The following is a 14,833-nucleotide window of genomic DNA, read 5'->3' as shown; positions in this document are numbered from 1 at the left end:
ATGGCTACACTCAGCGGCCACAGGGCTGCTTCTCTCCCTCTGCCTGGTCTCCCCTCATCCTCCAGCATGGGCTCCTTACAGTGTCCTGCACCAGTTTTGTTGCCACAAGTCATCATAGGGTTTTTTCCTGAGGGGGCCTTAGTTTCAATTGCACACAGAGGCTGTTTGTGTGCTCCTCACTTTGAAGGTGGAGGCAGGGAACTGTGGCATCCTGCACCTAGGATAGCCCCTGGAAAATGGCCAGCCCGGAATGCCTGTTGCCGAGTGAGCTGGCTGGATGGGTGGGTGTGGAGAACCCTCCTCCTCTTCTCAGTTCCTCATGCCCTTATTCCATCTTCCTATTGAAACTGAGAGAGAGGATGAAAATGAAGTAGATGTTTGGTTTGCCAAAAACAAAGGAAGAATTTAAGCAGGATCACATCAATTTGTCATCTCCATTTTCCAATGAGACCAAACTGAGACTGAATAGACAAGAATAAAGTTGATTGGGTTTAGAGGCAGTAGGACAAGGGCGGGCCATGGTAAGCCTTTGTTAGAAGGAATTTCAGAAATAGCATTGTCACTTCTTTAGATTTTAAAAAGAACTCACAATCCATTTTTCGATTAAAATCTCCTGATTTTTTTTTAAAAAAGATTTTATTTGTTTTGAGAGAGAGAGAGAGCGTGCAAGTGCGTGAGCAGTGGGAGGGGCAGAAGGAGAGACAGAGACAGAATCCTAAGCAGACTTCCCGCTGAGCGTGGAGCCCGACACAGGGCTCGATCCCATGACTCCAAGATCATGACCTGAGCCGAAATCAAGAGTCAGACCCTTAACCCACCGAGCCACCCAGGTGCCCCTAAAATCTCCTGATTTTTAAATGCTGGCCATCTTTTTTTAAACTTCATGTGATCCAACAAAATCTCTGCAGGCTGGATATGGCCCCAGGATTTCTAGGGTATAATTTCTGGACCTTCTGGTCCTTTACCAACCCAGCAAACACAACAGCAGTGGGTGGGAATCTTGAGGTAGCAAGACTTTTTAAAAAATCTGACTATCACATCTGAAAGAGAGGAGACCAAGGTGCCTTTCACAGAGACAAGGGTTCATGATGGGTTCTCCACATTCTTGCCAGGTTTTTCGGTGGCCTCTTTGTGATAAGGACACGGACGATAGCTCTGGCCATGGGAAAGATGGCCAGCTCAGCAGTGCGGCTGGTGTGCTGTTTGCGTGGAAGGCACTGGTGTACTCAAATCTAATTATTTAAGGCTTTGTGGCTAACAAGGGCATGGTGCAACTGGAAAGAGCACATTTGTCCTTGGTGAATGAAATCATTAGAATTGAAAGCTGTGCTTTCCTTTGATTTCCAACTTGGTTGAAACTGTATAGAAAATAGTGCACAAGATGGTGCATGGAGTAACATCTCCTGTTTACTGCTCTGTGACCTCTGATGTGTGATGGATTCATTCATTCAGGAACTCAAGCTACCTATGAGGTGTCGAGCAGTATTCTAGTGCTGTGGATACAGCAGAGAACAAAACCCGGTCCCTGCTCCAGGAAGTGCACAGTCTAGCATGAGGACCCGGTAGTGTGCCTCACAGACTGGGACTTTTAAAATCTGGCAAATCTGGTGGCACCTGGGTGGCTCAGTTGTTAAGCGTCAGCCTTCGGCTCAGGTCATGGTCCCAGGGTCCTGGGATCGAGCCCCACATCGGGCTCCCTGCTCTGCAGGAAGCCTGCTTCTCCCTCTCCCACTCCCCCTGCTTGTGTTCTCTCTCTCTCGCTGTGTATCTCTCTCTGTCAAATAAATAAACAAAATCTTTAAAAAAAATAAAAATAAAATAAAAATCCGGCAAATCACTGTTCTTTCCCAGCTCCCAGAGTTATGCCCTTGCTTGACTTATGGGTCAGAAGACAAGTGGCAACTGAGGATGTCAGGGGAAAGGAGGCAGGGAGAGCGCTTATGTTCTGGGATATCAACAAGAAGTTCTGAGGTGGTCTTGGACCAAAAGTCCTGGCAGGGGGCATTTGGGTGGCTCAGTTGGTTAAGTGGCTGCCTTTGGCTCAGGCCATGATCTCAGAGTCCTGGGATCGAGTTCTGTGTCAAGCTCCCTCCTCAGTGGGGAGTCTGCTTCTCTCTCTCCCTCTGCCCCTTCCCCCTGCTCATTCTCTCTCATAAATAAATAAAATCTTAAAAAAAAAAAAAAAAGTCCTGGCAGATTTTGCTTCCTGGGTGCCTCCTATAGCCTAGCAGCTCCCACAGCCTTTAGAATCCTCTGAGCATGTCCCTCGCTACTTTGCTTTGGGACGACTTTGGAATTGATGAGGACACCCTGGAAGTCCTGTTGAAAATGCAACCCTTGGGATGTTTATTTCTTAACTCAAGAAGGCCCGGGGGATAAAGAATAAAATGTCTTCACTGCAGACTCACTTAGCTGTACATGCTACTCACAGCTTCTACTCACCGAGCATAGCAGATACAGTGCAGAAGCTCCTTGTGCCCTATTTGGAACTGTCTGCATTTAATCCTATTAAAGAAGTAAAGGCTATTGGACTGATTACCAAGGATGCTCCTCAGAGTCTATTCTGTTCTTTGTTTTGTATTGGTACATTGTTAGCCAAGTCACCACATAAGGAAATTACACCATTGCTTCTTGTCACCATTATCGAAAGAAGTCTTGTGAAGTTTGACTCGTAGCTCAATGTCAAAAGTATTTGTTTATGGACTGTTTTGTCATGACTTCATGAGAAGGAAGCCGTGCTATATGACTAGGGAATTATACATCTTTTACTATGTTAGGGCCTCCTTAACAAACCAAAAATACTAAGACTTATCCAGATGGGAAGTTAGCTTTTGGATTCTAGTTTCTTCAGTGACTCAAGGAATGAGTTATTATTCCTGTGATTTCTATTTCTGGGCTTACCACATATCCCTGCTGCACAGCCAAATGTGACCTGATGCTCATAATAATAAAGGAAATGAACAATTTTTTATTTGCCCTGGAGAAACACAAATGCTTATGCGTTCGGTGAAGTGGATCCCTCTTAGAAATGGTGAAATAACCATGCACAGTATATTGCTATAACTTGGCAACACAATAGTGATAATACATTTCAATTTAACAAAGTCAGGAATTTGCTAAGAATATAAAATGAAACAGAGCAAATATCAGAAATCTATCAATCAGTTTTTTTTTTTAAACAGCAATGTAAATCAAGGAAAAGCTTAAATACATTTTTATAAGCCAGCAGGCCAAAGACTATTAGGAATATATAATGTATGCCCTCATTCAATCTATGCACACATATATAAATATATACATAAACACGTATAAATGCAAATAAAATCTTTATTTTCCTATTTTGGATACTTCTGAGTAAATTTATGAGCTTTTTCTTGAACAGCAGTCAAATTTTTTAGCTATATAAATGTAATATAACAATTATTTAATACCCAGATAAGTATACTTCATTGAGTTTCCAATTCAGGATAAACACCTATCTGTCAAGGACTGGGAGTCAGAAATCCATTAACGCTTAGATGGGAAGTTAGAATATCTGAATTCTGATCTCAGTTTTACAAAGAGAAGCTTTGGGGGAGCTTTTTTTTAAAAAGCCTTTCAGGGGTCTGAGTTTGCTCCTCATGAGATGATTTTGGTGTAGGTGTAGAGGTACTTTCCATTTGTTTGGGATATCATGCAAATGTCTAGCCCCATTATTCATGCAGAGTAGATTCTCTGTACATGTGTTCTGCATTGATCCTGAATCCTTTTTGGGAACAACTCATCTGATTCAGCATTTTTTTTAAAGTAAACTCCACCCCCAATGTGGGGCTCGAACTCAACACCCCAGATCAACAGTCCCATGCTCCACTGATTGAGCCAGCCAGGTGTCCCGTCGGCAGTCATCTTTAATGGACAGAAATACGGGACGCTGTCAAATGGCTCCAAGCGCCCATGTAATATTGGTATGGGGCCAACTACTACCAAAGATAGGACCTACCTCCTACGGTGGTTACGAGGACGGAGTTGCTCGATGCAACGCGCTTGTGTATACAGCTGAGCATGCAGTGAGGGTTCCAATTTTAGCAGTGAGAATTGCTAGTATCACCACTGTGTGCGAGGCTCTGGGCTAGAATGCGAATTAGAACAGCCACGGTCTCTGCCCCTGTTGAATTTATCATGTAGGGTGTGATTGCAAATTCCGGTGCCTACCAGGCCCGTCAGGACCCATAAATGTAAGAGGTGGGCTGGCCTCCGTGTGGCCTGGACCACACACACTGGGTTGGAGCGCAGGGACCACGTGGCCCTGGCAGGTTGTTGCCATCGGGGAACGAGGGCTCTTGTTGCCCAATCCTGTGTTTTAGGAGAAGTTAGGAATCTGGGTTATCATGTGACGTCTCCCGACTTACAAGCAGTGACAATGAACGCCAATGGCCAACAAGCGAGTGCCTTAGGGGCTAAAACAACTGCAGGCTGGATGCTTGCTGCAAGGGTCTGTGTACAACTTCCGGACATGCGGTTGCAACAGCCCCAATTCCCCACTTTTCTGGGGGCAGCACAAACCAGATGAGGGCAAAGATCAGTTGTCAGTTAATGTTTAAGTCTTGGCTCCTCCACAGATTTCTGTAAGCTGGGAGTCTGCGGGGCACAACTGAACGTTAGGGACTCGAGTGACCCCGGAGGCAGGGGCTGGAACAGGACCAGGGAGGGGGCTGGGGAGGCCAGACGCCCAGGAGTCAGACCTTTTGCCAGAGAACACAAGGACACTATAGAGCAGAGGTGGGTGAAGAGTTTAACACAATTTATTTTAGGCTTAAATAATCGACTAGGTCATCCAGTGTATGGTTTTTCATACATATGTCATTAGAGCTATGTGTCAATGAATGCTGATTTTATATGAATATAATCAACAAATTGAAGGATTTCACCAAAACCCAAATAAAAATGCCCTTTAAAACACAGCAGCCTTATTAACCTAATATGACACTGCTAGAATGGTTACAAATGATTGGCTTATTCAAAGGTGTCTACATCTTATAGCCAGTACACGATACATAGTAATTGCACAGCGTGCTGCCATTCTACTAGCTAAGAATTTCGGTTCAGTCCATTTTAAATACGCCCGACTGGGGCCTCTTATGAGCACCATCCACCTCTAAAGCGGCAAGCATTACCCCCTTTTAAGCACTAACAGCCCCCCCTCCCCCTAAAGCAACTACCGTATAGGGATTTTTTTTTTCTTCCATTTTTAGGTCATTTCATAGAAAAATTGGCAATAGCAACAAATATTAGATGAAGGGCTTTGTGTTTACAGATAAAATCTTCTGTGTTGCAGTATACTGTAGTGTTTGCAAAATTGGAAAAGATTTAATCAAAATAAGGTGATACACATGCATCAAAATATTAGTATTCTGAAGAAAAAATTTTTTCACAGAACTACAGAATTCCTCATTTGGGGAATTATTTAAATTTGCAGCAGATTTTAAAGATTTGTTTTTGTTTTTTTTTTTTTTAAATCAAGCTAGCAGTTTTGCATATACAAACATTATAATTGCTAATATACAAGAATCAGTGAAGGTCCCCCCACCCAGAATCCCTCCCCCCTCTTCTAGGGTGGTCACTTGAGACCCCTAGTATGTTAAATGCATTTGCAATATTCTGTTTGTGTTCTAAGAGGCAGTGCCTTATCAACATTTATTCTATTTTTCTGTTAGAATTTATACAGTGTTATTATTTACAGCAAAACTATAGATGTTTTAAAAAAGAAACAAATAGTGTTTATACCCTGACAGTTTGGGTCCAAGAAAAATAAGGCGAGCTGTTGTGGAGTTAGTAATTTTAGTGTTTCTCTGTGATTTCATCGTCCCATCTTCTGTCCGTTCTGGCGGCAGGAATTTCTTCCTTTTATAAATGACACCAAATTACTTAAGATAAACTGTTAACAGCATGGCTTCTTGTATATACACTGCATTGCTAATTGCACACGCGCCAATCCTGGGAGTGAAAGTGAATTTCCATGCTCTGTAAATTGGCTCATGCTAAATTAAAATGTGGGTAGTTCTCTTTTTTTTTTTCTTTTTGCATAAAAAAAAAAAATCATGCCATTAATGTGTGGAAGCAGCAAACACACACACCCTTCTCCGTGAATTTTTACTTCCTGCTGACATATCTTCCATGAATTTCTCAATACTGGCAGTAAAAACACATGATCCTGTGGAAAGAGAGAAAATAGGTAATGAGTTTAGCCTGCTTGCTTGCTTTCCTTTTTTTTTTTTTAAAGAATTTGCCTAACCCTTCCTTGCCATTCAACAGAAAAGCCTGAGAGAACGGGGCGTCTACTTTCTAATGGGGGGGTTTCACAGGATGTTCTGACCAATGTGATCTGCTAGGACAAAGCCCTGAGGTGTACCCGCAAGCCCTTTGAAGGCAGTGACTTTTTTCTAGGTAACCCATGCTCTCCACAGCACACTGATCACTGTCTTTGTGGTTTTCGAGATTGAGTTGGAAAAGACCCTCTTCGAGGGAGCCTGCCATCTCTGATCAGGTCACTCAGGTACTCGTGAAAGCCACCTCCAGCCCTTTGGGCCTCGTCTTATCTATAAAATGAGAAGGCTGACAGAGATGCTCTCTGGGATTTCGATCAACATCAAAATATCAGGGGTCTGGGGTTCTCATGGGCATAAAGGGCTAGGGATACGGAGTCAGGATAAATTATTTCAGTAACGTCCGTATGTTTTATAACAAGTGTTCACTCCCCAAAGTGCAACTCATCTTTCAAAAAGGGAGAACAGCATCATTCCTTCATTACTCTGAAACTGCTTTTCCATGTGCAAATTAAAATTAAAGACTGTCTTCCACCGCTGCAAAGAATACTTTTTCCCTCCTCCTGCCCCACATCAGTCACGGACAAGATCGACTCATTATATTTGAGCTTCTTTATGGGGGCCGCGGACATCTTGTCTTACTGGATAATCACGGCATAAAGTATCAGTGTTTTATAACCAGTCAATACAGTCAAAATAAATCAACAATTTTTGCTATGCACGCTTTCTTCATAAAACAAAATTTTCCTACATATAGTTCGTCCTCCTCTTTCAGTGTGAAAAGGTGACACGCTTGAATGCCGCCTGAGAACAAGTCCTAGCCCCTACAGAAAACCTGAGTAAGGCAAGAACAATTTTAGGAACAATCGTGCTCATTCACTGGTAAGCAACACACCATTTCTACAGGTCTAGGGGCACCTTCAGAACTGTGCTTCTGTTGGGGCCCATGTGTCCTCAGTGACCTTGAGGTTGTTCACTTACTCCAGACAAGTTTCTTTCCCTTTTCCCTTTAAGATGGATCACCCAGGATACCTTGGCTCAGGTCAGCGTGTTGGTATAGCACTTCCTCTGTCTGCTCTACTAGGTTCTTGCTTCCTTTCTTGTATGAAAACTGCTACTAACCTCCATGCCCCAGGTCACTAATGCTTAGAGCCAAGAACATCAAAGTGTCAATTCCTTCTGGGGTGATTTCAATATTGCCCCCCCCTCCCCCCGCCGCACCCAACATGACTGCAGAAATGGTAGAGAAAGAAAATGACTCATCTGGGCAGGCCATGTCCCAGAAAGTGGGCAAATCCGAGTAAAATCAGGATTTTCTCCCCTGTTATTACCACTTATTCCTTATCTTCTGGGCACCAGGGTTCTTAGATGGCCCTGTGATAACGTGACCCCAGTGTTCCCCTTCTGTCTTCCTAGGGAAGGGCCTCAGCAATTTTATCTAGTTGAAGCACCCCCCCCCCACTTTGTGCAGCTTAATTGATATATAATTTACATGCCATACAATTTATCTATTGTAAATATAGTCTGATAACTTTTAGGGAATTTATATAGATATGCAATCATCACTACGACCCAGTTGGACTTTTTTTGTTTTGCATCCTGTCTTCCAAAAGCCAATCCAATTTCCCAGGTTAATCTTGCAATAAGAAGCAAGGTCTTCCTCTTATCACCTCAGTGCAAGCAAATTTTATCTTTTATAGAAATATTGGATATGTTTCTATAATTTTTTTTAAAATGCTATTCATTATATCCATTTATATTCAGGTAGGATTTGAGTGATAGTTCAAAAAAAAAAAAATTGGGAGTGAGTTCCCCTTGTAAATCGCTTTTGTTCTTGGTCATGCAATCAGAGTGTGGAAGGTCATTCATTGGACAAAAGACCTTATACCAAGTACAGCGTTCTACAAAAAGCATGAGCGCCTTGGCCCAGGGACTGTAGGCCTATTATAAAATACTGACCTTGTACAAATTGTGATGAGAGCGCCATCTGATGGAAAAGTGTGAGGGCAGGAGCCATCGAGATGACATTTCAGAAATAGAATTTGAGTCCTTTTCCCTTTTGGGGTTTAGGCAATACATGAGATAGAAGCCTCTGCATTTAGCAATCTGTCTTTGGGTTTTGCATGCTTTTCAAACCCAAAGATAGTAGAAAACAACTCAGAAAAACAAACATTCCTTTTAGTCATTCCACTATAATTTTTTTTTTAATTTTAAGAAACATTTTTCATGTATAGAAAAACAGCTATTCAGTGGATTTTCATGGAAGTTTATATTTTACAGATGAATGTTGTGCTTTCCATATCCATTTTCAAGTCAGGGGTATGCTTGAGCTTCGAACCACCATTTCCTTTATAAGTCCACATACAGTGGTTTTTGGCCCCTAGTGCCCAGCTTAAAAACAAAAATCACCCATCTGTAGCTGGATATATGAAGCTCTCTGCAGTTCAGCCCAATCAGCCTCAATGCCTACGACTCTTCAGTGAAAAGCTTTGTTTCACAATTTCCAGTGGTTCTCAAACTTGGGTGCATATTACAATGATCTGGGAGGCTTAAAAAACAAAACTAAACTAAACCCAGTAGCCAGGCTACATCCCATGACAATTTATTTGGAATTTCTTGGGGTGGAGCCCAACATCAAAAAACATTGAAAAAAACTCTCTAGATTATTTGAATGTTCAACCAAGTTTAAGAGCCAGTGATATATTCTAGAACACTGCTTCTCAAAGTTTAATGTCCTCATGTATCACCCAAGGGATCTTCAAATGTGGATTCTGATTCAGGAGGTCAGGGTAAACCCAGAGACGCTGCATTTCTAGTAAGACCCCCGGGTGCTGTTGATACTCCACAGACCACACTAGGAGGAGCTAGACTGCATGTCAGTCATCAACACATGTTTGGAAGTTTCCAACTTCCTTTTCTTTGCTCATGATTTTGTATCCACCTATACTTCTCTTCCCCTAATCTTCACCTATATTAACTCCTCTCTATCCTTCAAGTTTGTGTCAAATGTCATCTCCATGGAAGTTCAGACTGTGCTCTCCCTAAGGAGATCTGCCTTGGCAGGGTAACTCTTACTCATCTTTAGACTTTGCTTGTTACAGCTTTAGGAGAGAAAGCCTTTTCTGATACGCCTTCCTAATAGCCTACCAAGAACGTAGATTTGTTACTCTATTTCTTTCTCTTCCTACCCATCTCTCTTTCCTTCCCCTCTCTTTGTCTCTCTCATTATAGGAGTCATGGGGCTAAGAACAATTTTTTTCTAAGCATTAATTCTAGTTACTTCATGTAATCATAATAAAAACTACAGTGCAACTTAAAAATAACTCCCAGTTCATGTAGATTTGTTCAACTGCTACCAGTAAGTGGGGCTTTTTTGAGTTTTTTTTTTTTTTTTCTAGTGACCTGTGATTTTTAAAATAGAGCCAGTTAAAAAAATACAGGGAAAATATTGATCTATATTTTGGTAGTAAAAAACATACAGCACTAATAAAATTGTACAGCTATTATTATTAAATGTTATATGCCAGGCACTGTTGTGGAGTGGCTTAGCTCATTTAATATTAATAACAATAAGGTACAGTTGTAACTTCCATTTTACAGATAAGGAAATAGAGCTCAGAGCTATAAAACAAGCACAAGTTTGCACACTTAGTACATAGTAGAGCGAGAAACAGAAGTCAAACCACCTGACTCTAGAACCCTTACTCTTCACCTCAAAGCCAAGGCTTTTGTTTAATTAGGGATTTTTTTAAAGGGTAAGAAAAATAAAAACAAAATTATATAAGAACATATCTACTCCAAATAAATTCAGGGAAAATCTTTAGGAGTGAAGAAATTCAGGCTGCACCTCGAACTTCTGGGAAGCAGAATCAGGAGAATCTGCTGGGTGAAAATCCAGACCTGTCATTAACTATGACCACTGGGGTTTCACTGTCTCTCTCTCTTCATGCATTAGTAAAGAGGAATGAGAATGCCTGTCTTAAAATTTCCCCTGGAATTTCTCTGCATGTGATATTAGTTTACACTTCAGAATACTTTTCAGTTATCCCTGATTTCTCAGAGAACATCAGTGACACTGCTGTTCCCACTTCTCCTACTGTTCCTGGCACCCCTCACATCTTCGTCTACTTGCCACTGATCAGGCTCGTCAAGGTGCTCTTCTGGGCTGTCTTAATTCTACTAACAGCTGAACTTGCCCAGTGCTTACTATGGGCTTGCCTATCGCTATTTAAAGTGATTTACTTGTATTAACTCAGTTAACTCTCCCAACAACTCCTCGAGGTATGTTATTCTTATCCCAGTAGAGGTGAGGAAATTAAGGCACAGAACCAGTCTAAGTTCACCTAGCTAGTAAGCTCCCCGGCAATTCCCTCCACTCAGGCCATTTCATTTCTCCCCCAAATACCAAAAATGACCGCACTATGATCTCTAGCCCAGAGTTGTCTCCCTAATCATTGACTAATGTCGAGGGCCCTGCATGTTGACCATCTATGAAGCTACTTCATCACCCAGGCTACGTCAATCCCTCCTTTTGTTTTTGTGGTCTTAGGTTCTATGATTTTCTTAAATAATTACCTATATACAAGCAACCCTGATGTCTTCAACTCTCACCCTTCCCTCCCAACACAGAACTAATCTGGTTCCTCAAATCTGTTCTCTCCTTTTCATTCTCTCTGCCCCGGTTCAGGCCCTCATCTGTGTCTCAGAACCGAGGCCCTTGTGTTCAAACTCTGTCCTCCCTCTACTACTGCTAGGGTTACCTAAATCTTCTATTATTCTCCTATACAAAGCTTCCAGTGGTACCCCCACAGAATCCAGGATAAGGACCAAACTCCTAAGCAAAGGTCATCTGATTCTCCATACTGCCCTATCTCAAATGCTACTCTTTCTTCAAAAACTAGTTCAAATATGCACTTCCAAGAAACTTTAAAAGATCCCCTCTGTTGGAGGTAATTATATCTTCCAGTGGATGCCCTGAGCATTCTGTTTCTATCTTTTATTACATTTATGTATTTTGATTTGTGTGACTTATGATCATGTGTGCCCCTTGGACTAGACTGTAAAGTTAAAATGGGCAGGAGTTCTCTCAGATAATAATGTCAAACTGAGGATAATGTCTTACAGCGTTGTACCCTCCCTACCACTTACACAGTGTGTCACAAGCCTTTGCACATAGTAGCTAAGAAGTAAAGGAGCTCCAGTTGGCTAAACATCTGCCTTCAGCCCAAGTCATGATCTCGGGGTCCTGGGACCGAGCCCCGCACTGGGCTTCCTGCTCAGCAGGGAGTCTGCTGCTCTCTCTCCCTCTGCCCCTTCCCACTGCTCGTTCTGTCTCTCAGATAAATAAAATCTTAAAAAAAAAAGTAAAGGAGCTCTAAACGCACACAGTGACCTACTTACAAAAGCCTGTTAGCTAATCTACATTATAGGAACGTTTCTCTCATCCACTGCCATGAAACTGTATGGAATGAGCTATCCTGAGGTAAAACCAAACAAGTATGCTGGAGGGCTGAGGCTGAACATGTCGGCGATCTTAGGTGAGAGGATATAGAATAGTTTGGAGATTTCTATAAAGGAAGAGGTCAGAGGCAACCTTTTAAACTCTATTCCTCTTTAAAATCTTATTCCTCAGGACTCAATCCTGAGCTCCTTCTTTACTCCCTTTGACCCTCTCCCTAGATGATCACATCTGTTCTCTGGTATTCAACATTTATCTCTTTAGTGAGAACTCTTACATTTTTATAGGTGCGGCCCCAACCTTTCTGCAGAGCTCCAGACTTGTGCATCTAATACAGTACTTGGATGGCTCATAAGCACCCTCAAACCCAAGTCCAAGCCTCAGTGCTTGATGTTCTTTTTAAAACCCATCCTGCTTCTGTTCCTTTCTTTACTACCCAGTTGTGTAAGCCAGAAACCTGGGAGTCATTCTTGACTCAACCCTTCTTCTCATCCTCCCCCCAAGCTAATCCACCTGTTGATTTTCCTAAAACCACTGCCCAGGTCCTAGCCCTTGTCATAACTTCTGAGCGACCTTCCCCACCTGCCAAAGGTCTAACTACGTTTCTGCATTATTCTTGTATTGGCACTTGGATTTTATATTTTCAGCCCTTAAACATCTGTCCCATCTCGCTCCCCCTTGCGGGATGAGACATTGGGAAGGGCAGGGACCGTGGAAGTTTTCTTCACCATTGTACATCTCCCTTTCCACTTTCAGACAGGTGGAAGCTCAAATATTTTTTGAAGGAATGAAAAAAATCAATCAACTTTCTGGCTCAGAAGAAGTGTTGCCTCTGGCAAGCGGGGTACTCTTGTCACACTCAGCTTCCATATGGCCGTGAGATCCTGAGCATTTCCCCCAAAGAGGGGGAAGGACTGACCCAGCTGGTCCACAGTCCTTTATGGTTTCTATCTGGGGACCTTCCCTTGCTACAACCTCACTAATCAGCCCTCTAATGGTATTTATGAAGTAAACATTTGGGGATTATGGCTACCTTAAAAATGAAGTTCTACTTTATTTTAAAAAAGAACAAAAATCTGAGTATTTTCATTGTGTAAAATATGAAGACATTTACTACAGTTTACCTATGGACATCTATTTGATTCAAATTTGCTTTTAGTTCTTTAATCATCATCAAATACTAATTAACTATGAATACGAGTAATAGTTAAGAACTTAGGTTCTGGATAAGTTCAAATTTCATTCTTTTGTTCGTCAGCTCTATAGGACCCGGAGTAAATCATTTAACTTTTCTCAACCTCAGTCTCCTCATTAATAAAAAAGATAGTAGCACTTACCTTATAGCATTGTTTTGGGGATTATATGTGGTAATGTATGTAATGATCTTACCTACTACTTGGCATACGCAATCATTTGCTATATCATGACTATTATTCATAAATAATTTCAGTAATACAGCTAAGTGCAATAGAAAGGGCAGTAGGTGGAGAATCAATCATCTTGAGTTCAGGTCCTAGTTCTACCAATCATGCTGTGTGACAGTAGAAATGTCATTGACCTCTCTGAGTCTTGGAATATTCATCTGTAGAAGGTAGCAAACAAAATTGGCCTGACCTCTCTAGAGGCTTGTTTGAAGGATTAAATAAGACAAAAATGTAAAAGCAGTTTGTAAACTACAAATCACTACATACTAGTACATTTGTACATACTATGTACAAATCTGTATAGCTGTTGTAAGCCATTTGCTTTTCCCTTAAAAACATTAAAAACAGGATGGCTGTGACTTGGTATTAAAGAAAAGCGGGTGCAGGGTTCAGATAGCTCAAAATAAAACTGGTTTTAAAATGAAAAATAAAAATTTTGATGTCACCATCTGAGACTCAGTGAAATTTGGCAGCATTCCATTTGCTCAGTTTTTTTTTTGTTTTTGTTTTTGTTTTTTAAAAAAGGGCAGGCAGCAGGGCTATAAAAACTCTCAATATATTTGCAAATTGATTTTTCCGGAGCACACATTCAGTGTCATGGAAATCCAGGTGGTGTTCTTGGACTCATTTCCTAAGTTCACTTATGGAAGGTAAATAAGCACCCTGGAGAGTAACGTGAGGCTTACAGTCAAATCACTGTTCTTTCCATCTGACGCGTTAAGTTTGCTTTAGGCCGGAGTTATTTTCACATTCCTGTGACTTCTCTCTGAATTTCTCTCTTCTTTGAGTGGGGGCGCAAGTGAGCCAAAGCCCTGACAACTTCTTTACGGGGTGGGTTATTTGTCATTTGAAGGCCTCTTGTACATTTAGTGACCCTGTCCTGTCTGTATTCATTTACTCAGAAGGACCTAGAAGAATAGCACGGTTCTATTTTTTTGGCGTCATTTACTCATAGATACTGGGTATATGTGGCTCTAGAAAAATGGCTCAGCTGGTGGGGGCGACCGCCTTGGTCCTTTACCACCCAGAGTCTGACGCTGACCGAACCAGCGGGCGAACTCTGAGGCGCATATTGAAGTTGACTGAACTCTCTTCTAGATTCATTTCACGTATCACTTATAACCGCTTCTGCAGACCAACTCAAGACCGCGGACTCACGCTTAGCGTTTTATGCAGCTACTGTGCGTACACGTGTCTTGCCCCAGGTTGGGCTGTCAGGCATGCACGAGAAGTGGGTCCGTTCTAGATACTGCGGCACAGATGCCGTGGGTCATTTTCTCCTGTCCCTCACCCTGCGTGAAAAGCAAGCCATGTTGATGTCTCCTGATTCAGCCTGCCTGTCATTATCCTCACAGCCCAAGCCAGCGTCTATATAGTTTCCTATTCGGTTTTCTGCTCATCCGTGATGGCCACCTCCGGTGCATTCTCTGCTTGCCCCTCGAGCGAGTGATGCAGAATGTACATTCAATCACACCCCGCCCCACCCCGACGCTTTGCACAGCTTTCCTTCTGCCTTTAGTGACAGGCCAGAATCCCTACAGAGAGGCTCGTGAGGCCTGAAAACTCCCAACTTTCCACTCTCTGCAGACCCAAGGGCCAAACTCTCTGCCAGCTAAACTGACCTGTTCTCACGGCTCCTCCCTTCCTGC

General features: G+C 42.2%; 1 protein-coding gene across 2 annotated transcripts in view; it reads right to left on the bottom strand.

Moving 5' to 3' along the window:
- Positions 1-4,759: 4,759 nt before the first annotated feature.
- The window catches only part of ANK3 (ankyrin 3), a 104,425-nt gene continuing 94,351 nt past the window's right edge, over positions 4,760-14,833 (bottom strand). For both annotated transcript variants that reach the window (XM_081824213.1, XM_081824214.1), the window contains exon 24: positions 4,760-6,190. The gene's annotated coding sequence lies outside the window, so the exon portion shown is untranslated. The remainder of the gene's footprint in view (positions 6,191-14,833) is intronic.

This window comes from Leptonychotes weddellii, chromosome 6 (genome assembly GCF_054177405.1).
Source record: "Leptonychotes weddellii isolate Sample4059 chromosome 6, ASM5417740v2, whole genome shotgun sequence".
Classification (NCBI taxonomy): domain Eukaryota; kingdom Metazoa; phylum Chordata; class Mammalia; order Carnivora; family Phocidae; genus Leptonychotes; species Leptonychotes weddellii.
The sequence above is the reverse complement of the archived record's forward strand: the minus strand, read 5'-3'. Positions and strand labels throughout refer to the sequence as shown.